Source organism: Canis lupus, chromosome X (genome assembly GCF_011100685.1).
Source record: "Canis lupus familiaris isolate Mischka breed German Shepherd chromosome X, alternate assembly UU_Cfam_GSD_1.0, whole genome shotgun sequence".
NCBI classification, from domain to species: Eukaryota; Metazoa; Chordata; class Mammalia; order Carnivora; family Canidae; genus Canis; species Canis lupus.
Window position 1 is genome coordinate 44,629,900 of NC_049260.1, and position 23,703 is coordinate 44,653,602.

At 39.5% G+C, this 23,703-nt stretch overlaps 1 long non-coding RNA gene and 1 pseudogene across 2 annotated transcripts in view; one reads left to right on the plus strand and one right to left on the minus strand.

The window, feature by feature from the left end:
- The window catches only part of LOC119878068, a 39,456-nt gene extending 24,690 nt beyond the window's left edge, over positions 1-14,766 (minus strand). Inside the window, exons 1-2 of one of the 2 annotated variants that reach the window (XR_005386273.1) lie at positions 14,494-14,766; positions 10,110-10,169 (exon numbers count right to left, since the gene is read on the minus strand). This is a non-coding gene — a long non-coding RNA (uncharacterized LOC119878068). The remainder of the gene's footprint in view (positions 1-10,109; positions 10,170-14,493) is intronic. The other variant, XR_005386272.1, reaches the window with a different exon arrangement.
- Positions 14,767-16,123: 1,357 nt separating this feature from the next.
- Positions 16,124-23,549, plus strand: LOC119868282 (annotated as a pseudogene).
- The last annotated feature ends 154 nt before the right edge of the window (positions 23,550-23,703 follow it).

Sequence of the window (23,703 nt, forward strand, 5' to 3'; positions counted from 1 at the left end):
GGCTGAGGCCGGGGCGAGTGTCCCCAGGACAGGAGAGCCCCGTCCCGGAGGAGCAGGAGCTGCACCGACCTTCCCGGGCAGAAAGGGGCTCCGAGAAGTTGGAGCAGGACCCAGGAGGGCGAGGATGCCCTTGGGTTCCCTGGGACAGTAACAGCAACCGCACGCCCAGGAGAGTGCGCCGAGCTCCCTAAGGGCTGCAGCGCGCACGGCGGGACCCGGAGCAGCTCGGAGGGGCTTGGGCGGCGGCTCCGCGGAGGGGGCTGCACGGCCCGGGAGCGCGAATCCAACAGCGCAGGCCCCGGAGCACAGGGCGCCGGGACACAGCCCAGGATCCGGCCTTCCCCGGGACAGGCAGAGGCCGGGAGGGCCCAGGACAGCAAGGACGCTCCTGCCCCAGCTGAGCAGATCAGCGGCCCCGCCCCGGAGCCTCCAGGCCCTGCAGACGGAGAGCTCCGGAGTTCCTGTGGGGGCTGAATCCAGGTTTCCAGAGCTGGCCCCGCCACTGGGGCTGTTGCTCCTGGGGCCTCACGGGGTAAACAACCCCCACTGAGCCCTGCACCAGGCAGGGGCACAGCAGCTCCCCCAACTGCTAACACCTGAAAATCAGCACAGCAGGCCCCTCCCCCAGAACACCAGCTAGACGGACAACTTCCAGGAGAAGCCAAGGGACTTAAAGTACACAGAATCAGAAGATACTCCCCTGTGGTTCTTTTTTTGTTGTTGTTTGTTTTTTGTTGCTGTTTTGTTTTGTTTTGTTTTGCTTTGCTTTTTGATTTGTTTCCTTCCCCCACCCTTTTTTCCTTTCTTTTTCCTTCTCTTTTTCTTCTTTTTTTTTCTTCCTTTTTTTTCTCTTTCTCTCTTCTTTCCTTCTTTCTCTCCTCTCTTTTTCTCCTTTTCCCAATACAACTTGCTTTTGGCCACTCTGCACTGAGCAAAATGACGAGAAGGAAAACCTCACCTCAAAAGAAAGAATCAGAAACAGTCCTCTCTCCCACAGAGTTACAAAATCTGGATTACAATTCAATGTCAGAAAGCCAATTCAGAAGCACTATCATGCAGCTACTGGTGGCTCTAGAAAAAAGCATAAAGGACTCAAGAGACTTCAAGACTGCAGAATTTAGTTCCAATCAGACAGAAATTAAAAATCAATTGAATGAGATGCAATCCAAACTAGAAGTCCTAACGACGAGGGTTAACGAGGTGGAAGAACGAGTGAGTGACATAGAAGACAAGTTGATGGCAAAGAGGGAAACTGAGGAAAAAAGAGACAAACAATTAAAAGACCATGAAGACAGATTAAGGGATATAAATGACAGCCTGAGGAAGTAAAACCTACGTTTAATTGGGGTTCCCGAGGGCACCGAAAGGGACAGGGGGCCAGAATATGTATTTGAACAAATTCTAGCTGAAAACTTTCCTAATCAGGGAAGGGAAACAGGCATTCAGATCCAGGAAATAGATCCCCCCCCCTAAAATCAATAAAAACCATTCAACACCTCGACATTTAATAGTGAAGCTTGCAAATTCCAAAAATAAAGAGAAGATCCTTAAAGCAGCAAGAGACAAGAAATCCCTGACTTTTATGGGGAGGAGTATTAGGGTAACAGCAGACCTCTCCACAGAGACCTGGCAGGCCAGAAAGGGCTGACAGGATATATTCAGGGTCCTAAATGAGAAGAACATGCAACCAAGAATACTTTATCCAGCAAGGCTCTCATTCAAAATGGAAGGAGAGATAAAGACCTTCCAAGACAGGCAGGAACTGAAAGAATATGTGACCGCCAAACCAGCTCTGCAAGAAATTTTAAGGGGGACTCTTAAAATTCCCCTTTAAGAAGAAGTTCAGTGGAACAATTCACAAAAACAAGGACTGAATAGATATCATGATGACACTAAACTCATATCTGTCATTAGTAACACTGAACGTGAACGGGCTTAATGACCCCATCAAAAGGCGCAGGGTTTCAGACTGGATAAAAAAGCAGGACCCATTGATTTGCTGTCTACAAGAGACTCATTTTAGACAGAAGGACACCTACAGCCTGAAAATAAAAGGTTGGAGAATCATTTACCATTCGAATGGTCCTCAAAAGAAAGCAGGGGTGGCCATCCTTATATCAGATAAACTAAAATTTACCCCGAAGACTGTAGTGAGAGATGAAGAGGGACACTATATCATACTTAAAGGATCTATCCAACAAGAGGACTTAACAATCCTCAATATATATGCCCCGAATGTGGGAGCTGCCAAATATATAAATCAATTAATAACCAAAGTGAAGAAATACTTAGATAACAATACACTTATACATGGTGACTTCAATCTAGCTCTTTCTACCCTCGATAGGTCTTCTAAGCACAACATCTCCAAAGAAACGAGAGCTTTAAATGATACACTGGACCAGATGGATTTCACACATATCTACAGAACTTCACATCCAAACTCAACTGAATACACATTCTTCTCAAGGGCACATGGAACTTTCTCCAGAATAGATCACATACTGGGTCACAAATCGGGGCTGAACCGATACCAAAAGATTGGGATCGTCCCCTGCATATTCTCAGACCATAATGCCTTGAAATTAGAACTAATCACAACAAGAAGTTTGGAAGGACCTCAAACACGTGGAGGTTAAGGACCATCCTGCTAAAAGATGAAAGGGTCAACCAGGAGATTAAGGAAGAATTAAAAAGATTCATGGAAACTAATGAGAATGAAGATACAACCATTCAAAATCTTTGGGACACAGCAAAGGCAGTCCTGAGGGGGAACTACATCGCAATAAAAGCATCCATCCAAAAACTGGAAAGAACTCAAATTCAAAAGCTAACCTTACACATAAAGGAGCTAGAGAAAAAACAACAAATACATCCTACACCCAGCAGAAGAAGAGAGTTAATAAAGATTCGAGCAGAACTCAACGAAATCGAGACCAGAAGAACTATGGAACAGATCAACAAAACCAGGAGTTGATTCTTTGAAAGAATTAATAAGATAGATAAACCATTAGCCAGGCTTATTAAAAAGAAGAGAGAGAAGACTCAAATTAATAAAATCATGAATGAGAAAGGAGAGATCACTACCAACACCAAGGAAATACAAACAATATTAAAATCATATTATGAACAGCTATATGCCAATAAATTAGGCAATCTAGAAGAAATGGACACATTTCTAGAAAACCACATACTACCAAAACTGGAACTGGAAGAAATAGAAAACCTGAACAGGCCAATAACCCGGGAGGAAATTGAAGCCATCATCAAAAACCTCCCAAGAGGGGATCCCTGGATGGCGCAGCGGTTTAGCACCTGCCTTTGGCCCAGGGCGTGATCCGGGAGACCCAGGATCGAGTCCCACGTTGGGCTCCCGGTGCATGGGGCCTGCTTCTCCCTTTGCCTGTGTCTCTGCCTCTGTGTGTGTGTGTGTGTGTGTGTGTGTGTGACTATCATAAATAAATAAAAATTTTAAAAAAAAAACCTCCCAAGACACAAAAGTCCAGGGCCAGATGGCTTCCCTGGGGTATTCCATTAAAAGTTTAAAGAAGAAACCATACCTATTCTACTAAAGCTGTTTGGAAAGATAGAAAGAGATGGAGTACTTCCAAATTCGTTCTATGAGGCCAGCATTACCTTAATTCCAAAACCAGACACAGACCCCACCAAAAAGGAAAATTATAGACCAACATCCCTGAGGACCACAGATGCAAAAATTCTCAACAAGGTACTAGCCAATAGGATCCACAATACATTAAGAAGATTATTCACCATGACCAAGTGGCATTTATCCCCGGGATGCAAGGCTGGTTCAACACTCGTAAAACAATCAAAGTGATTGATCATATCAGCTAGAGAAAAAGACAAGACATGACCCTTTCAATAGATGCAGAGAAAGCATTTGACAAAATACAGCATCGATGCCTGATCAAAACTCTTCAGAGTGTAAGGATAGAGGGAACATTCCTCAGCATCTTAAAAGCCATCTCCGAAATGCCCACAGCAAATGTCATTCTCAATGGGAAACACTGGGAACCTTTCCCCTAAGATCAGGAACAAGTCAGGGATGTCCACTCTCACCACTGCTATTCAACATAGTACTAGAAGTCCTAGCCTCAGTAATCAGGCAACAAAAAGAAATAAAAGGCATTGAAATGGGCAAAGAAGAAGTCAAACTCTCCCTCTTCACAGATGACATGATATTCTACATAGAAAGCCCAAAAGACTCCACCCCAAGATTGCTAGAACTCATACAGCAATTCGGCAGTGTGGCAGGATACAAAATCAATGCCCAGAAATCAGTGGCATTTCTATACACTAGCAATGAGACTGAAGAAAGAGAAATTCAGGAGTCAATCCCATTTACAATTGCACCCAAAAGCATAAGATACCTAGGAATAAACCTAACCAAAGAGGGAAAGGATCTATACCCTAAAAACTACAGAACACTTCTGCAAGAAATTGAGGAAGACACAAAGAGATGGAAAAATATTCCATGCTCATGGATTGGCAGAATTAATATTGTGAATATGTCAATTCTTCCCAGGGCAATTTACACATTTAATGCAATCTCTATCAAAATAGCATGGACCTTCTTCAGAGAGTTGGAACAAATCATCTTAAAATTTGTGTGGAATCAGAAAAGACTGCAAATAGCCAGGGTAATTTTAAAAAAGAAAACCATATCTGGGGGCATCACAATGCCAGATTTCAGGTTGTACTACAAAGCTGTGGTCATCAGGACAGTGTGGTACTGGCACAAAAACAGACACACAGATCAATGGAACAGAATAGAGAATCCAGAAGTGGACCCTCAACTTTATGGTCAACTAATATTTGACAAAGGAGGAAAAATTATCCACTCGAAAAAACACAGTTTCTTCAATAAATGGTGCTGGGAAAATTGGACGTGCACATGCACAAGAATGAAACTAGACCATTCTCTTACATCATACACAAAGATAAACTCAAAATGGATGAAAGATCTAAATGTGAGACAAGACTCCATCAAAATCCTAGAGAAGAACACAGGCAACACACTTTTTGAACTTGGCCACTGCAACTTCTTGCAAGATACATCCATGAAGGCAAGAAAAACAAAATCAGAAATGATTATTGGGACTTCATCAAGATAAAAAGCTTCTGCACAGCCAAAGAAACAGTCAACAAAACTAAAAGACAACCTACAGAATGGGAGAAAATATTTGCAAATGACCTATCAGATAAAGGGCTAGTATCCAAGATCTATAAAGAACTTATTAAACTCAACACCAAAGAAACCATCGAATCATGAAATGGGCAAAAGACATGAACAGAAGTTTCACAGAGGAAGAGATGGACATGACCCACAAGCACATGAGAAAATGCTCCACATCACTTGCCATCAGGAAATACAAATCAAAACCACAATGAGAGTTACCACCTCACACCCATGAGAATGGTGAAAATAAACAAGACAGGAAAGAACAAATGTTTGAAAGGATGTGGAGAAAGGGAAACCCTCTTGCAGTGTTGGTGGGAATGTGAACGGGTACAGCCACTCTGGAAAACTGTGTGGAGTTTCCTCAAAGAGTTAAAAATAGATCTGCCCTACGACCCAGCAATTGCACTGCTGGAGTTACCCCAAAGATACAGATGCAGTGGAACGCGGAGACACCTGCACCCCAATGTTCATAGCAGCAATGTCCACAATAGCCAAACTGTGGAAGGAGCCTTGGTGTCCATCGAAAGATGAATGGGTAAAGGAGATGTGGTCTATGTATACAATGGAATATTCCTCAGCCATTATAAATGACAAATACCCACCATTTGCTTCAACATGGATGGACCTGGAGGGTATTATGCTGAGTGAAGTAAGTCAGTCGGAAAAGGACAAACATTATATGGTCTCATTCATTTGGGGAATATAAAAATTAGTGAAAGCGAATAAAGGGAAAGGAGACAAAATGAATGAAAATATCAGTGAGGGTGACAAAACATGAGAGACACCTAACTCTGGGAAATGAACCATGGGTAGTGGAAGGGGAGGTGGGTGGGGGGTTGGAATGACTGGGTGATGGGCACCGAGGGGGGCACTTGGTGGGATGAGCACTGGGTGTTATGCTAAATGTTGGCAAATTGAACTCTAATAAAAAAATTTTTTAAAAGAAAATAAAATAAATATATACACATATATAAGTATATACATATACATATATACATTTATAAGTGTATATATACATATATAAGTACGTATATGTATATATGTATATGTATATATATAATGGAATATTACTCAGATGTCAAAAACAATGAAATCTTTTCATTTTTGACAATGTGGATGGAACTAGAGGGTATTATGGTAAGCGAAATAGGTCAGTCAGAGAAAGACAAATACCATATGATTTGACTCATATATGGAATTTAAGAAAAAAAACAGATGAATATAGGAGAAGGGAAGGAAAAATAGAATAAGATTAAAACAGAGAGGGAAAAAAAAACAGGGAGGCAAACCATAAGAGACACTTAAGTATAGGAAACAAACTGAGGGTTGCTGGAGGGATGTGGGTGGGGGATGGGGTGATTGTGTGATGGGCATTAAGGAGGACACTTGATGTAATGAGCAGTGGCTGTGTAAATGATGAATCACTAAATTCTACTCCTGAAAGTAATATTACACTATATGTAAACTAAATTGAATTTAAATACAGTTTTTAAATTTTTATATAAGTAAGTTCTGACTACAGAAATCAAGCAAGAAAAAGAAAGATTAGAATCCAGATTGGAAAGAAGAACTAAAGCTATCTTTATTTGCAGATAGCATGATGCAATACATTAAAACTTCTATGGATTCATCTTTCGATGGACACTCAGGCTCCTTCCACAGTTTGGCTATTTTGGACATTGCTGCTATAAACATCGGGGTGCAGGTGTCCCGGCGTTTCATTGGTTTATGTATACAATGGAATATTACTCAGCCACTAGAAACGACAAATACTCAGCATTTGCTTCGACGTGAATGGAACTGGAGGGTATTAAGCTGAGTGAAATAAGTCAATGGGAGAACGACAAACATTATATGGTCTCATTCATTTGGTTAATATAAATAATAGTGAAAGGGAATAGAAGGGAAGGGAGAAAAAATGGGTAGGAAATATCAGAAAGGGAGACAGAACATGAAGACTCCTAACTCTGGGAAACGAACTAGGGGTGGTGGAAGGGGAGGAGGGCAGGGGGTGGGGGTAAGTAGGTGATGGGCACTGAGTGGGGCACTTGACGGGATGAGCACTGGGTGTTATTCTGTATGTTGGCAAATTGAACGCCAATAAAAAATAAATTTATTATTTAAAAAAATAATAAATAAATTGGTAAAAAAATAAAAATAAAAAATAAAACTTCTATGGAATCAACAAAAACACTGCTAGAACTAAAGAATGAGTTCAGCAAAGTTTCAAGATACAAAATCAATACAAAACCCAACTGTATTTCTATAAGCTGTCAATGAGAAATACAAACATGAAATTAAGAAAACAATTCCATTGGTAATAGCATTAAAAATGTATGATATAGGTGGTTCAGTTAGTTAAGCTTCTGACTCTTGGTTTTGGCTCAGGTCATGGGTTGTGGGATTGAGCCCCATGTCGTGCTCTGTGCTCATCAGGGGTCTGCTTGAAGATACTCTCTACCCTTGCCCCCACTCATGCTCTTTCTTTCTCTCTCTCACATAAATAAATACATCTTTTTTAAGAAGTATAAAACACTTGGAAATTATTTTTTAAAAATTTTGTTAATCATTTGACACACTGATAGAGAGTACAAGTAGGCAGAGTGGTAGGCAGAGGGAGAGGAAGAGGGAGAAGCAGGCTCCCTGCTGAGCAAAGAGCCTGATATGGGGCTGGATCCCAGAACCCTGGGATCATAACCTGAGCCGATAGCAGATGCTTAACCAACTGAGCCACCCAGGTGAACTGAAAATAATTTTTTGAATATTTTATTTATTTATTCATGATAGACATAGAGAGAGAGAGAGGCAGAGACACAGGCAGAGGGAGAAGCAGGCTCCATGCCGCAGCCCGACACGGGACTCGATCCCAGGACTCCAGGTTCGCGCCATGGGCCAAAGGCAGGCGTTAAACCACTGAGCCACCCAGGGGTCCCCTGAAAATAGGTTTTTAAAAATAGAGTGAGATTCAGAATCCATCCTCCTTGGTATTTAACCAAATGAGTTGAGAACCTATATCCACACAAAAACCTGCACATGGTTTATAGCAGCTTTATTCATAACTGCCAACACTTGAAAGCAACCAAGATGTCCTCCAGTAGGTGAAGGGACAAATAAACTATGGGACAGACAATGGGATATTATTCAGCACCAAAAAGAAATGAGCTATCAAGCCATGAAAAAACATGGAAAAACCTTAAATGCATATTACTAAGTGAAAGAAGCCAACATGAAAAAGCTACATATAATTCAACTATCTGGCATTCTGAAAAAGTCAAAACTATGGAGACAGTAAAATATTTTATGGTTGCAAAGGGCTGGGAGGAGAGAGGGATGAATAGGCAGAGCACAGAGAACTTTTAGGGCAATAAAACTATTCTGTATGATACTATAATGGGGGATAGGTGTCATACATTTGTGAAATCCCATATATTGTACAACACCAAGCATGAACCCTAATGTAAAATAGAGACTATGAGTAACAATGACGTGTCAATGTAGGTTTATCAATTGAATAAATGTACCATTCTTCTGTGGGATGTTGATAATAGAGGAGGCTCTGCATATGTGGAAGAAGGTAAATGGGAACTCCCTGTACTTTCTGCTAAATTTCACTATGAAACTAAAACTGCTCTAAAAAATAGATTCTATTTTTTAAAAATATAATACTTCTACACTAAAAACTATAAAACATTACCAAAATAAATTAAAGACACAACTAATTAAAAGGTATTTCATGTTCAGGTACCAGAAGACTTAATATTGTTAAGATGTCAATACGCCTCAAATTGATATACAAATTAAATGCAATTCCTATTATATCCTATCTGAATTTTTTATAAGAAATTAATTCTAAAATGCACACATGGGAAACTGATGCTAAAATTCACATTAAAATGCAAGAGACAAAAACAAAATAATCCTGTAAAAAAGAATAACGTTGGAAAATTCATTCATACTATTTGATTTCAAAACTTACAACAAAACTATAGTAATCAAGACAATGTTGTACTGGCATAAAGATTGATATATAGATTAATGGAATGGATTTTAGAGTCCAGAAATGAACCCTTAAATTTATGGTCAATTGATTTTTAAAAAGAGTACCAAGAAAAATCAACAGGGAAAGGATAGCATTTCTTTTTTTAAAAAAATTTATTTATTTATTTATTCATGAGAGACACAGAGACAGAGAGAGAGAGGCAGAGACACAGGCAGAGGGAGAAGCAGGCTTCATGCAGGGAGCCTGACGTGGGACTCAATCCCGGGTCTCCAGGATCATGCCCTGGGCTAAAGGCGGCGCTTAACCACTGAGCCACCCGGGCTGCCAACGAGTAGCATTTCAACAAATGATAAGGGACAACTTGATATTCACATACAAAAGAATGAATTAGGCTCATTCCTCATGCTGTATGCAAAACTTAACTCAAAATTGATCAAAGGCTGAAATGTAAGTGGTAAAACTATAAAACTCTTAGGGTTAGGCAACAGCTTCACGAGTAAAAAAAAAAAGGAAAAAAAACTAGATGAATTGGACTTTATCAAAAATAAAAACTTGTGTGCTTCAAAAGACAAACTCAAGAAACTGAAAAGACAACTCACAGAAAATATTTGCAAATCATATATCCAACAAAAGATGTACCCAGAATATGTAATGCTCTTGTAACTCAATAATAAAAAGACAAATAACCAAATATTTTAAGTGGGTAAATAATCTGAGTAGACATTTTGCCAAAGCAGTTATATAAATAGCCAATAAATACATGAAAAGATGCATATCTCCTAGGAAGACTATAATAAAAAAGACAGGCAATAACAATTGTTGACAAGGTTGTGGAAAAATTAGAACCCTCATATAATGATAGTGGGAATATAAAATAGTACAGCTTCTTTTGAAACAATTTGGTACCTCCTCAAAACTTGAAACATAAGAGTTTCCATATGATCCAACAAGTCCACTTTTAGGTACCTACCAAAGAGAAATGAAAACATACGTCTAAACAAAAAACTTGTACACAAATATTCTTAGCATCATTATTTATAGTGGTCAAAGGCTGTAAGTGGCCCATGTGTCCACTAGTTGATGAATGGATGGATAGACTATGGCACATTCCTTCAGTGGAGTATTGTTCAGCAATAAAAAGGAATAAAGTACTGATACATACCATAATATGGATGAACTTCGAAAACATTATGCTGGGTGAAAGAAGCCAATCACAGAAGACCACATGTTATATGATTCCTTTTGCATGTAATGTTCAAAACAGGCAAATCTTTTGAGTCAGAAATTTGATTTGTGTTTGCCTAAAGAAGGGGTGGAGGATGGAAATCACACTCTTTTGAAGGTGATTATAACATTCTAAAATTAATTGTAGTGATAACTGTACAACTCTATGAATAATACTAAAAAACATTGAATTGTATACTTTAAATGAGTGAAATTTATGGTATGTAGATTATACATCAATAAAGTCGGATTTTTTTAAGTATCATTTATTGTCCGCTAATTTGGAGAGACTTTTGAAAAATACAGGTCTGTTTGGGGGAAATTAAACAAAAAAATCAGTGGTAGTCCAGTATGGCAAGAGCTGTGACCACTGTGAATCTTGGTTTCCTCACTTTAAAGTAAATGTAATCAGGGGCACCTGAGTGGCTCCATGGTTGAGCATCTACCTCCAATTCAGGGCATGATCCTGGGGTCCTGGGATCGAGTCCCACATCAGGCTCCCAACAGGGAGCCTGCTTCTCCCTCTGCCTATATCTCTGCCACTCTCTCTGTGTCTCTCATGAATAAATAATAAATAAAAATCTAAAGAAAAATAAAGTAAATGTAATCACAACTACTTTACATAATGTGAAAACTAAGTCAAATAATGAATACGAAATATCCAGCTTAGCATTTGGCACTAATAGTAATTACAGAAAAGGTGAACCTCATATTACTTGTCAGAGTGAGGGGGGTTTTCATTAAAAGAGTAATTTTTTTAATGCACTGAGGCTACTATGTCAACATTTTTGTCCTAAGAGAAAGCAACGTTCAAGGCATTTATGACATGGTACTGTAAGTGTAAGTGCAACCATTGAAGTTATAACCAGATTAAGGTCCTGGCTCCCACTTACTAGCTGTGGGACCAAAGGAAAGTGACTGGAATTCTCAATTTCATTGCCTTATCTGCAAAACAGGGATAATTTTACCTTCCCTGGAGGACTGTTCTGAGAATAAGAGATTAGAAGGATAAAAATTGTCTGATTCTCTCCTACATTTTCACTTTCTTCCTTTTTAATGTGTTTTCCTCATTCTAAAAAATATATTCAAGTATTTTCTGTCCTAAATAACCTTCCCTTGCATCCCCTCTCTAACTACCAAACTCTGCTCCTCCTTTCCTTCCAAATGAAGGACCATCAAACAAAATAGCTTTCCCCTCCTCATTCTTCACTTTAATCCAGTCTCGCTTTATTCTCTTTGGGCCCCCAGCTGCCACAACTGACACAGCCCTCAATAAGGTAACAAGGATGTCCTAATTAAAGGAGTCATTTCTCAGTTTCATTTGATCTTACCTCTTTGTAGCATCACACCCCACCCCTTCCTTTGTGTCTATGATTCTAATGTTTTTTTTCCTGGTTACTTTCCTATGCTTCTGAAATTTCTTTTTCAATCTCCTAGTACTTCCAAGATCCCATCCTTGGCCATCAGCTCTCTATTTCCTACATCTTTGGATGAATTAATTCAAACTCATGGTTTCATCTGATATTGATAGTTGAGGTGACTTCCAAATATATATTTCTGGTCTAGAGCTAATTGCTGACCACTAGACTAAAATGTCTACTTGCCTCCTGCTCATTCTGGATGTTTTTACAAGCATCTCAATCTCAGATCTCACCTCAATGCACTTCCTTTACCTGCAAATATGTGCACACCTCTGTAGTCAATTCTTCATTTAAGGGCACTAGCATTACTCAGTCACCCTCAGAAACCTTCCTGTAGGGATCCCTGGGTGGCGCAGCGGTTTGGCGCCTGCCTTTGGCCCAGGGCATGATTCTGGAGACCCAGGATCGAATCCCACATCGGGCTCCCGGTGCATGGAGCCTGCTTCTCCCTCTGCCTATGTCTCTGCCTCTCTCTCTCTCTCTCTCTCTCTCTCTCTCTCTCTGTGACTATCATAAATAAATAAAAATTAAAAAAAAATTTAAAAAAAAGAAACCTTCCTGTATTAAAATATGGATGAGGGGCAGCCCTGGTGGCTCAGTGGTTGAGCGTGCCTATAGCCCAGGGCCTGATCCTGGAGACCCGGGATCAAATCCCATGTCAGGCTCCCTGCATGGAGCCTGCTTCTCCCTCTGCCTGTGTCTCTGCCTCTCTCTCTCTCCTCTCTGTGTATTCTCATGAATAAATAAATAAAATCTTTTTTAAAAAATAAAGTATGGATGAACCCAGGCCTGCAGTCAAGTAGCAAGCAGGCTTCTGGTAAAAAAAAAAAAATGAATAGAGAGACCAGTACCATGTATAATGACAGACATCAACCTCAATCAAGCCCTAAGTAGTGTCCAATAAATTTACTGTATTTTTCTAATCAGCTCTCTCTCCAAATACTAGTAATGACAATTTCAAACTTAAAAACTCTTCAAACACCTGGTTTCCTCTCCTGTCACTCTTGGAAGCTGACTATACCTCTTATTTTACTGAGAAAATAAAAGTCCTCAGGAGGAACTATCTCAACTTCTTAACCAAATCCAAAAACATGCCTACATCTATAATTGTTGCTTCCCTCAAAGAACTTCAAAGTCAGTATAACATGATCTTCACTTTCCCACTCCCAACCTGGTCCTCCTTTGGTTTTAGCAGATGGTATCACTATCTGTACACCAGTTGTACAGGCCAGCCCTGGGAGTCATCTTTGACGTCCTCTACAACATTAAGTTCTGCTGACTTTAGCTCCTATATATCTCTTATATCTCTCCACTTTTCTCCATCTCTACTACCACTACTCTAATACAAGTGACTAGCATGCCATATCTGAACTACTACAATATTGTCCTATTGATCTACTCACATCAGGCCTGCTCTTCCATCTCTTATTTATAATGTAGACAGAATTTTCTGCAAAACTGATATCATACTCTAATTTAAAATTCTTGACCACTCTTTTTTTAAAGATTGTAATTATTTGTTCATGAGAGACACAGAGAGAGAGGCAGAGACATAGGCAGAGGGAGAAGCAGACTCCTTGCAGGGAGCCGGATGTGGGACTCAATCCCAGGACCCCAGGATCATGCCCTGAGCAGACGTTCAACTGCTGTGCCACCCAGGTGTCCCTCTTGATAACTCTTTAACAAAAACATCAAAATCCATAATGTGACCTACAAGTGCTATATGGCCCAACCACACACACCTTCTTTCAATCTCTCAGTACAGCAAAAGTCTCTCCCCTTTACCAGGACTTTTTAAAATGCTGTTATTTCTAGAATGTTGTGCCTAGAATAATCTCCATCTCTGCTCCCTTTTTTTCACCTAGTTAAAGCCTACTCTTTCTTCAAATCATAGGGCAAATGACTTACCTGGGGAGGTATTCCTTGGCCCCTCAAACTAGGTTAGGTCACTCTGTTATATAGCACTAGGTGCCTTTCCTTCATATCACATACCACAATGAATTAATACACATAAAACACTTAGAACACTGCTTGACATACAACAAGTATTCAATAAATCTCACTATTATTATAAACATATAATTGTGTCTTTTCCCCAACTATTATTTCATTTTAATAAAATTAGAGTCGTTCTAGATGTTAGAGATAGAGCAGTAAACAAAAAAGATTCAAATGTTATATTTGATTAATGTGCGTGTCCCCTCCTGGCTGCAAGATTCTGTGAAGGCAGAGACAAACACTGATTCCTTCAGAGCCTATTAGAGGGGTGCAGCTAAACGCAGGCTGAAGGGGCGCTAAGAAATCCATGCTAACTTTTAAAACAGAAACCCCATCTGCACAGGTGTCCATACTACTGTCCACAGCTCAAAAAAGCCAAGTTCGGTGAGAACCTCTCCTTTCCCCGTCATTATTCCCTTTGATGTGAGTGATCCTGGTGAAAGAATCTTCCTGTTTCATAGAAAAGAGTGTGATTATGTCCCTGAGCTGGGCGACCACCCCTCAGAAGTTAGGTAGAGTGGCCAGAAAGACAAAACCTCCCAGCGTCCTGCCCCCAACCCATCCCAAATCTCCTGACAAATCGCCACTCCCCATCCCTGCTGTTAAAAGAAAACAGGCTGGAGAGAGTCAGCGCAGCCAAAACTCACCAGAGTCAGAGAGAAAGTGCAGAGACACCAGCGGAAGTGCTGCCCCTCCTTCCCACCGCCGCCATTTAGAAGAACTTTCCGTGTCCCTCTAGCATGCTGGGAGGTCTGGTTTTATCCGCGTTGCTTTGGTTACCTCAGATTCCTTAGACATCTAACGTAGAGGAAAGACAGGCAGAACTGAAGGGATCGGGAGGTGGAGCTGAAATTCAATAATAGGGGTTACTTCAGGGGTTAAGTGCATAGTCTTTGGTGTCACACTGGCTCCAGCATCTTTCCTTGCCACTTGGGATATAATGTGGCTTTAGGCAAGTTACTTAACCTCTTCAAGCCCCTGCCTTTTCATTTGTAGAATGGAGGTAATAATCCCTCTACTGTTAGATTGCTGTGAAGATTAAATGTCATAATGTATGTAAAGCACATAGCACAATGCTTGGCACCAGTAACAACAACAACAAAAAAACCCTCTTAATAAAATTTTGAAAATTTAAACAGCCAATTTTCTCTTTAAAAAAAAAAAAAACGCCCTTCCTTTAGCTTATGAATCCTCCAAAAATTGTTCTCTCCCTCTCTTCACAACCAGATGTCTCAAAAGAAATGGCTCTGTTGCCATTATTCCACCTACCTCTTAGCTCTCAGCTTATATCTGACTTTTCATTCCATCACTCCCTGAAATATCTCTCACTATTTAAAATAACCAATGACCTCTGGAATGCTAAAGGCAACAAAAAATTTCCAGTCTTCAATCCCTTGACCTTCCTCCTTCCTCTGATCCCACAGAACATGCTTTTCTCCCAGAAACACTCTTTTAACTTCAATGACACTAGATTCCTTGTATTCTTCTATTCTTTCTGGCTATTTATCTATCTCCTTTGTAAGGTCACCCTCCTCTTTCTAGGCATTAAATATTTGAGTTTCTTCAGGCTTGATTCCAAGGCCACTTATTATCATTTTATGCTCTCCCTAAGGCAATGCCAATCATACCTTAATCTTTAATCACCATCTGTAAGTTACCGAGGACATTTATTTCTCAGTCCATACTGTTATCAGAACTCCAGACTAAAATAACCAACTTTCTATAAAATACATCCCATCAAATATCTCAAAAGCATCTTAAACTCCACATGACAAAGGAGAAATGCATGCTCTTTCTCCTAAATTCCATTCAGCATTATCATCTCTTTCAGTGTTATCACAGTCTATTCATTAATACACATCAAAAATCTAGGCAACGTCCTTATTATCTTTCACCTGCCTTTCACATGCTATTCACTGTCAAGTCCTGTAAGTTTTATTCCTAGATATTTATCAAAACTGTTTATGTCTTTCTATTCCACTGCCACCTTTTTTGTCCAAGATCTAACCTCTCATACTTTGACTATTTAAACTCTTTCCTAACTGGCCACTATATACATTGATTCCCTCCAATCCATATCTTTTTTCCCAAATGATATTTGCAAAACAATTGTTGCAGCATGTCACATGCATGCCCCATTCACTCCACCTGGTTAAAACTCTCAGAAATTTTCCCTTGCTCATTAGAGAAATATCAGTCTTTAACGTGGTCTGCATGGTCTGATCTCTCACTAAGCCAGGACTAAGGTGAGAAAAGATAAACACCTAGAATGCGGAAATGTCAGGGAATGCCCAAACTCAGAGTAGTCTAAGTACAGAGTCAGCACCAAGAAGTGAGTACCTTTTTAAATTTTGCACAGCTCTTATCTCATCCTACTCTCAGCACTGCCATCCTTGCCTGACCATCACACTCCTAATAACAGCTAACATTTAGTGAATGTCACTTGTAATCAGTTTTTATGATCCTATGTACTTTATAGACTTTATGTCACTGAATTCTCACTTTAAAAAAACCTATAAAGAAATTTTCAATCATGCCCCAGTATAAAGATAAGGCACAAAGAGGTTCAGGAATTGGCCCCCTGTTACACATTTGGTAAGTGATAGAGCTAAGGGCCGAATACAGGTAGTCTGATTACACAAACCACACTACTCAGCTTTATACTTCTTTGCCTCCCCATCTCACAATATTCACCTACTTGTAACTTGCACTCCTATCACATAAACCCCTTTCAGTTTCTTGAACCTATTGCAATTACTCTGATCACAGGGTCTTTCCAACATGCCATGCCGATGGTAAGGACTGACAGGCCATTAATTAATGTCCCATTCATTCTTCAGATTTGACTTTAGTGCTTCTCAATTGTCCCCTATCCTCAAGTCTAAATTAAATTCCTATTATCTTGAACTCACAAGAACGTGCTTCTTATCATCAAACCAGTTAAATCATTTTAGAATTCCATAACAATGGTCCCTGACTTATGATGGTCGACTTTGGATTTTTTGACTTTATGATGGTACAAAAGTGATACGTATTCAGTAGAAATGAAACTTTGAATATTGAATTTTTATATTTTCCTGGGCTAGAGATATGTGGTAATATTCTCTCTCATGATGCTGGGCAATGGCAGTGAGACACAGGTTCCAGTAAGCCATACAATCACGAGAGTAAACAGCCTACACACTTAAAACTGTTCTGTATACATACAACCATTCTGTTATTAACTTTCAGTACAGTATTCAATAAATTATGTGAAATATTGAATACTTATGATAAAACAGGCTTTGTATTAGGTGATTTTCCCCACTGTAGGCTAATGTAAGTATTCTGAGCATGTTTAAGGTAAGCTATGCTAAGCTACAATGTTTGGTAGATTAGTGTATTAAATGGATTTTTGACATACAATATTTTCAAATTATGATGGGTTTATCGAGACATAACCCCATTGTAAATTAAGCAAGATATTCATTAATGTGATGTTGAATGAACTTTTATCTTATCTGATTCACAGGAAGCAAAGGAGATATAAGACAATGTCTGTTTTTGATCATAGCAGCATTCCCTGTAACTAACACAATGCTTGACACAAGGTAACTTTTCACACTTATTTGTGGGAGTAATTAATTAATTGTAGAGATATTAGTAAGGTTAAGGAGGTTAGGAGAACAGTGCTCTAGGTAGAGTGAAGAGTATGTGCAAAATCCCGCGGCAAGAAAGAAATTAGCATGCTGGATAAAATAAAAGAATAGCTGATATTATATATGTCAACACCTTCCAGCCAAAGAGCACAGGAATACACAGACAGTTTTAAAAAGGTGCGTTGATTACTCATTGCAGTGAAGAAATGCATGATGTGGGAACGGTGCACGTATTTCAGGAAGATTATGCTAGAAAGAAACTATTATAGGACTTGAGTTTTCCTTGGGTGATTTAGTTGTTTATATCCAATGAGAGAACAACACAGTTTAGCCATGAGTGACAAGCCATGTTATCAGCAACACTAAGATTTCCTTGTAAGTATAAGATGCCAGTCACTACTTTTCTTTTCCATATGACTCAAGAGCAGAGATATTTGGGGGAAAGTAGCACAAGAGCCTGGAGAGAGAGGCAAGGCCAGGCCATGCAGAGCCTGTAAAATCGTATTTGCAGAGTTGACCTTTATCCTAATGCAAAAATAGAGTGATGTACTTAAGTCTGTGTGCCAAGGACTGTGGAAGGTCTGAGGCTTTATTCTACTTGCAAGCTCACAACTTAATTTGCCGCAGATTGACCCTGACAGAAGATGGAAGACACCTAGATGAGAGACAAAGGACTTTATTATTCACAGCAAAAGCAATAGCCAGAGCATCATGCTTGTACTGGTTCTACATGTGCCCTAAATCCCCTGGGGGTAATACAAGTAGACTTACCTGAATGGCTATACATGCAGAGGGTTGTGATACAGGAGGAGAACCCTGAGCTTGGGAGATGTACTTCTTTTACAGTGAGCAGCAGCAATTCTGCTCTTTGGGGAAGTATTACCTCATCCCTCAATTTGCTCAAAAGACAACCGTGAGAAATTTCCTGAGTAAAGAGTGGTTAGGGCTTTGAATTCTTGGCATACCCAGCACAAACTCAAGGGAACACTCAGGGTCCATACTGGATTTCATCTCCCAACTTTGTTTTCTCAAAGGTCAACATGTGGAGAACTGGCTCATTATATAGAGCAAGCTAACACTGAATTACTACCTTTCACCATATTTGATCCATCCTTCAGCTTACAAACATGTCCTAATTTCTCCTATGTTGATCCCCACATTCTCCTGCAGCTACTTCCCCAGCTGGTCACCCTATAAATGGGAAGGAGAAAGCTAACACACCCTGGGATAATGCCAATGAAAAGAATAAATACAGGGATGGTGGTACTTAGGTAAGTGAAAAGAAAAGATAGCAAACGTCATGAGGAAAGAAGGACAGGTAGAAGCAAGGAGAATGGTGTTCTGGGTGGGTGACATAGGAGATACCTGAACCATGGACACTGATGCTCCATGGAAGCATGAAAACAGTGCCCCAAAAGGTGATTTTTTATGTAGGCAGTGTGGGCCTGGGGTAACGTAGCTAGTATCCAGAAGAGAGGTACAAACTCTTCCCACCAACTTACAGGCCTACCACTTAGAGAAAGCCTCACCTTGTATTTGCAATGAACTGAGTCACATTACTTTATCCAAAACTGTAGGAGGAATACTCCTGTTTAACCTGTTGTAGTTCATGTTTCTATCTGTTGTGATGCTTGCATCTGTTCATTAAGTATTTTAATAAAGCATTTAATGATTTCAAATTCCAATATAATATTAACTCTTTGTTAGTTGATAATGTAATACAAATTATAATCTCAATAATTTAATAATGCTTAACTTGTAATGATTTATTACAGTGTGCTAGGTACTATGCTAAGCACTTTACATATAAAATCCCATTGAAGCCTCAAAAAGAAACCTATGAGGTTTTTTTTCCTTTATGCTCCATTCTAATGTAGAAGAAACTGAAGCCCCAGAGAAGTTAACTAACAACACACAGGTAAGAAATGGTAACAGGGCCACCTTTAAGGACCTGAACCAGTGTAGTTGGTCCCCACAGGGCCCATGCTGATAATGGTTGTCTGGGCTTGTGGATTAATGTTGATTCTCCAAATTCTTAACCTTTTTTCTTTGAATTTATGTCTTGTAAGTGATGTCCCATGAGACAGTACAGCATGTGCTAGGAACCTGGACCCTCAGCTCTCCTATGATCCAGTTCTACCAGCTCCTGGCTTCACTGGGACGGGTTCTCTAGTGTTCATTCATCCGTGCACTCACCCAGACTCCCTCTCTCCCTCCTGCCCAAGTGATTGCTACTGCATTCTGCCCTCTGATGGGGTCTAGGTGTGCTTGCAGAGAGATTCAAGACTGCAGTGCCAGGCCTGGGGCATGGCCCCCGATACCTCTGAGGAACTTCACAACATTAAACTACGATTACAAAATACAATAACAGGTCAAATAAGAGGCTGTGGAAGAAAGGGGGGAAAGCTTTTCCCTGATTTTTTAATGAGAAACCCCACATTTTCAGTTTGTACATTATACAGCTGGATAGGCATGGTGAAGGTCACAAATGCAGATTGCATGGCCCCTAAGTCTGTGTCATTGCTTTTTATTTTCTGTTCTTGCTTTTAACAAAGAGAAATAATTGACTATGTGATACATGCATTCATGATATAAAATTTGAAGGTTTCAAAACAGTGAATTAAAAGTATGCCTTTTACCCCAATTATGGAATCATCCAGTTCCCTTCCTCAATAACAAACACTCTTTTCAACCAGATCCTTAGATATCCATCCTTGCAGAGTTACATTACACATATATAAACATTTACATGTATTTTAACCACTCCCTTTTTATACAGATAGTTTAATACCAGTGTTCGGGACCTGCATTTTTATTTTTAATGTATCTTGGAGATATTTCTGTGTGATCATAATGAGGACAAAAACTACATGCTGTATCAATTTAAACCCACACTAAAAACTCAGTCATATTTCCCTTTCCCAACACCCTCATGAAAACAGTGTGTTTCAAATGATTATATATTTGGCAATATGATAGAAAATAGATGGTATCTTACTGTAATTAAAATACACATTTCATTTACCATGTGTGAGGCTGGGCATTTTGAAAATGCATAGAGGAATTTGTATTTTCTGTCCTGTGAACATATTTGTCACGCCAATAGCAGGGACTGACTAGCTGTTCTCCAAACTCATTTTCTTTTCCTCCTGGAGTTTCCCAGTCCTGCAGCAGGTAACTGTGGCTAGTGGATTGAGTCCTGGTCAAGGAAAAGTGGAACTAAGTGATGTACAACACTGACCAGCATGACTGCCAAAAGCTCCCTGTGAGATCTTTCTATTTTTCCTATTTTTCTGTCTTACCCTCCCTGCTGGCAAAAATGTTGCCACCAAGAAAATCCAGAAATAAACCCACAACTATATGGTCAATTAATCTTCGTCAGAGCAGAAAGAATATCCAATGGAAAAAAGGCCAGTCTCTTCAACAAGTGGTGCTAGGAAAACCGGACCACTTTCTTACACCATGCACAAAAATAAACTCAAAATGGATGAAAGACCTAAATATGTGACCTGAAACCATCAAAATCCTGGAGAAGAACACAGGCAGTGTCCACGTTGACACTGGCCATAGCAAGTTCTTTCTAAATGTATCTCCTGAAGCAAGGAGAAAAAATAAACTATTGAAACTTCATCAAAATTAAAACCTTCCGCACAGTGAAGGAATCAACAAAACTAAAAGCAACCTTACAGAATACATGAAGATATTCGCAAATGATATCTGATAAAAGGTTAGTATCCAAAATATATAAAGAAGTTATAAAACAACACACAAAACCACAAATAATCAAATTTAAAATGGGCAGGGGCACCTGTGTTTCTCAATCAGTTGAGTGTCTGACTCTTGGTTTCTCTCAGGTCATGATCTAATGGGTCCTAGAATTGAGCCCATGTAGAACTCCACACTCAGTGAATCTGCTTGAAGATTCTCTCCCTCTTCCCCTCCCTCTGCTCATGCATGTGTGTACTCTCTCTCTCTCTCTCTCAAATAAATAAAAAAATTAATCTTTAAAAAAATGGGCAGAAGATATGAACAGACATTTCTCCAAAGAAGACATACACATGGCCAACAGACACATGAACAGAGGCTCACCATGATGTAGCATTTAGGAGACACAAATCAAAACTACAATGAGATATCACCTCACACCTGTTAGAATGGGTAAAATCAACAACACAGGAAAAAACAGGTGTTGGCAGGGATAAGAAGAAAGGGAAACCATCTTGTACCACTGTTGGGAGTGCTAACTGATGCAGTTACCCTGGAAAACAGCAAGGAGAATCCTGAAAAAGTTAAAAATAGAACTACCCTACAATCCAGCAATCACACTACTGAGCTACCCAAAGAATAAGAAAACACTAATTCAAAGGGATGCATGCACCCCTATGTTTATAGCAGCAATATTTACAATAGCCAAATTATAAAGGCAGTTCAAGTGTTCATGGATAGATGAATGAGTAAAGAAAATAGCATATATATATATACATATATATATATATGAAAGTATAATGTTAAGCAAAATAAGTCAATCAGAGAAAGACACACACCATTTGATTTCACTTATATGTGGGACTTAGGAAACAAAATGAATAAAGGGGGGAAAAGAGAGGGAGAGAGAGAGAGAGACAAATCAAGAAACAGTCTCTTATTATTATTTTTATCCAGAGTGTGTGTGAGTGTGGAGGGAGGGACAGAAAGAGAGGGAGAGAATCTTAAGCAGACTCCATGCCCAGAGTGGAGCCTGATGCAGGGCTAAATCTCACAACCGTAAGATCCTGACCTGAGCCAAAAATCAAGAGTCAGACACTTAACCAACTGAGCCACCCAGGCACCCCAGTCTTTTAATTATAGAGAATAAACTGATGGTTACCAGAAAGGAGGGGATGGGAGGACAGGTGAAATAGGTAATGGGGATTAAGAAGTGTATGTATCATGATGAGCACCAGGTGATGTACAGAATTCTTGAATCACTGTGTTGTACCCCTGAAACTAATAAAACACTGTATGTTAAAAAAATTAAAACAATAAATATATATTCCCCCCCCACACACACACACAAAAGACATTCTGTTTGAATTATATGTGCCATAGACTAGGCTTAGTCACATGGACATGCATGAGTTCATCAGGGATGTATAATACTCCCACTACGGAAAGTCACTTCAGGGTGTGGTGGTGAATATCTTGTAACAATAATACAAATGGCAATACTTGGTATAATCTATCTTTTTGAGTGTTGATCCCTCAACATTTGCAAATTATTCGACATAGATCTGCCTTGGAAATTCAGCATGCAGTTGATTTTGCTTTGTAATCCAATGAGAAAATACTGTTATGAATTCCTGACAGTAGTGTTGAATTTCCCAACTATAACTATGAATTTGTCTATTATTCCTTTCAGCTCTGTCAGGTTTTTGTTTCACATATTTAGTAGTTTGCTTCTGACTACATACATGTTTAGGAGAGCTATGACTTCTTGCTGGATAAATACTTATGCCATCATGTGTGCATCATGCCATGCCATGTGTGCCTAGTAATTTTATGGCTTTGAAGTATACATTCTTTAATACTGAAAAAGCTGCTCCTGTTTAAATAATTAGTGTTAGCATGATCTATTTTTCCATCAATTTACTTTTAATCTGTGTAGCTGTGTTTAAAATGCATTTCCTGCTCTTTTTCCACCATCTTGGAGTTTGTGGAGGCCTGCTGGGAACAAGACTCCTAAAGTGACGAATATGTCTGGAAGGCTTTTGGTCCAAGGCCATTTTTGCCAGCTATAAACAGGGTCTCCGGAACCAGAGGGAGCACACAGCTCTACTTAAGATTGAAGGTGTTTATGTTCGAGATGAAACTGAATTCTATCTAGGCAAGCGATGTGCTTATGTGTACAAAGCAAAGAACAACACAGTAAGTCCTATGACAAACCAAACAAAACCAGAGTAATCTGGGGAAAAGTAACTTGTGCTCATGGAAACAATGGCATGGTTCATGCCAAATTCTGAAGCAACCTTCCTGCAAAAGCCATTGGCCACAGAATACGTGTGATGCTGTACCCCTCAAGGATTTAAACTTACTGAAAAGTAAATAAATAAAGGTATAGATTTGTTCTCTTGTAAAAAAAAATGCATTTCCTATAGACTGAATATATTTGGGTCACTTTTCTTTCATCAGTGCTGCCCATCTCTATCTTTGATTGTGTACTAGATAATTTATATTTAAAGT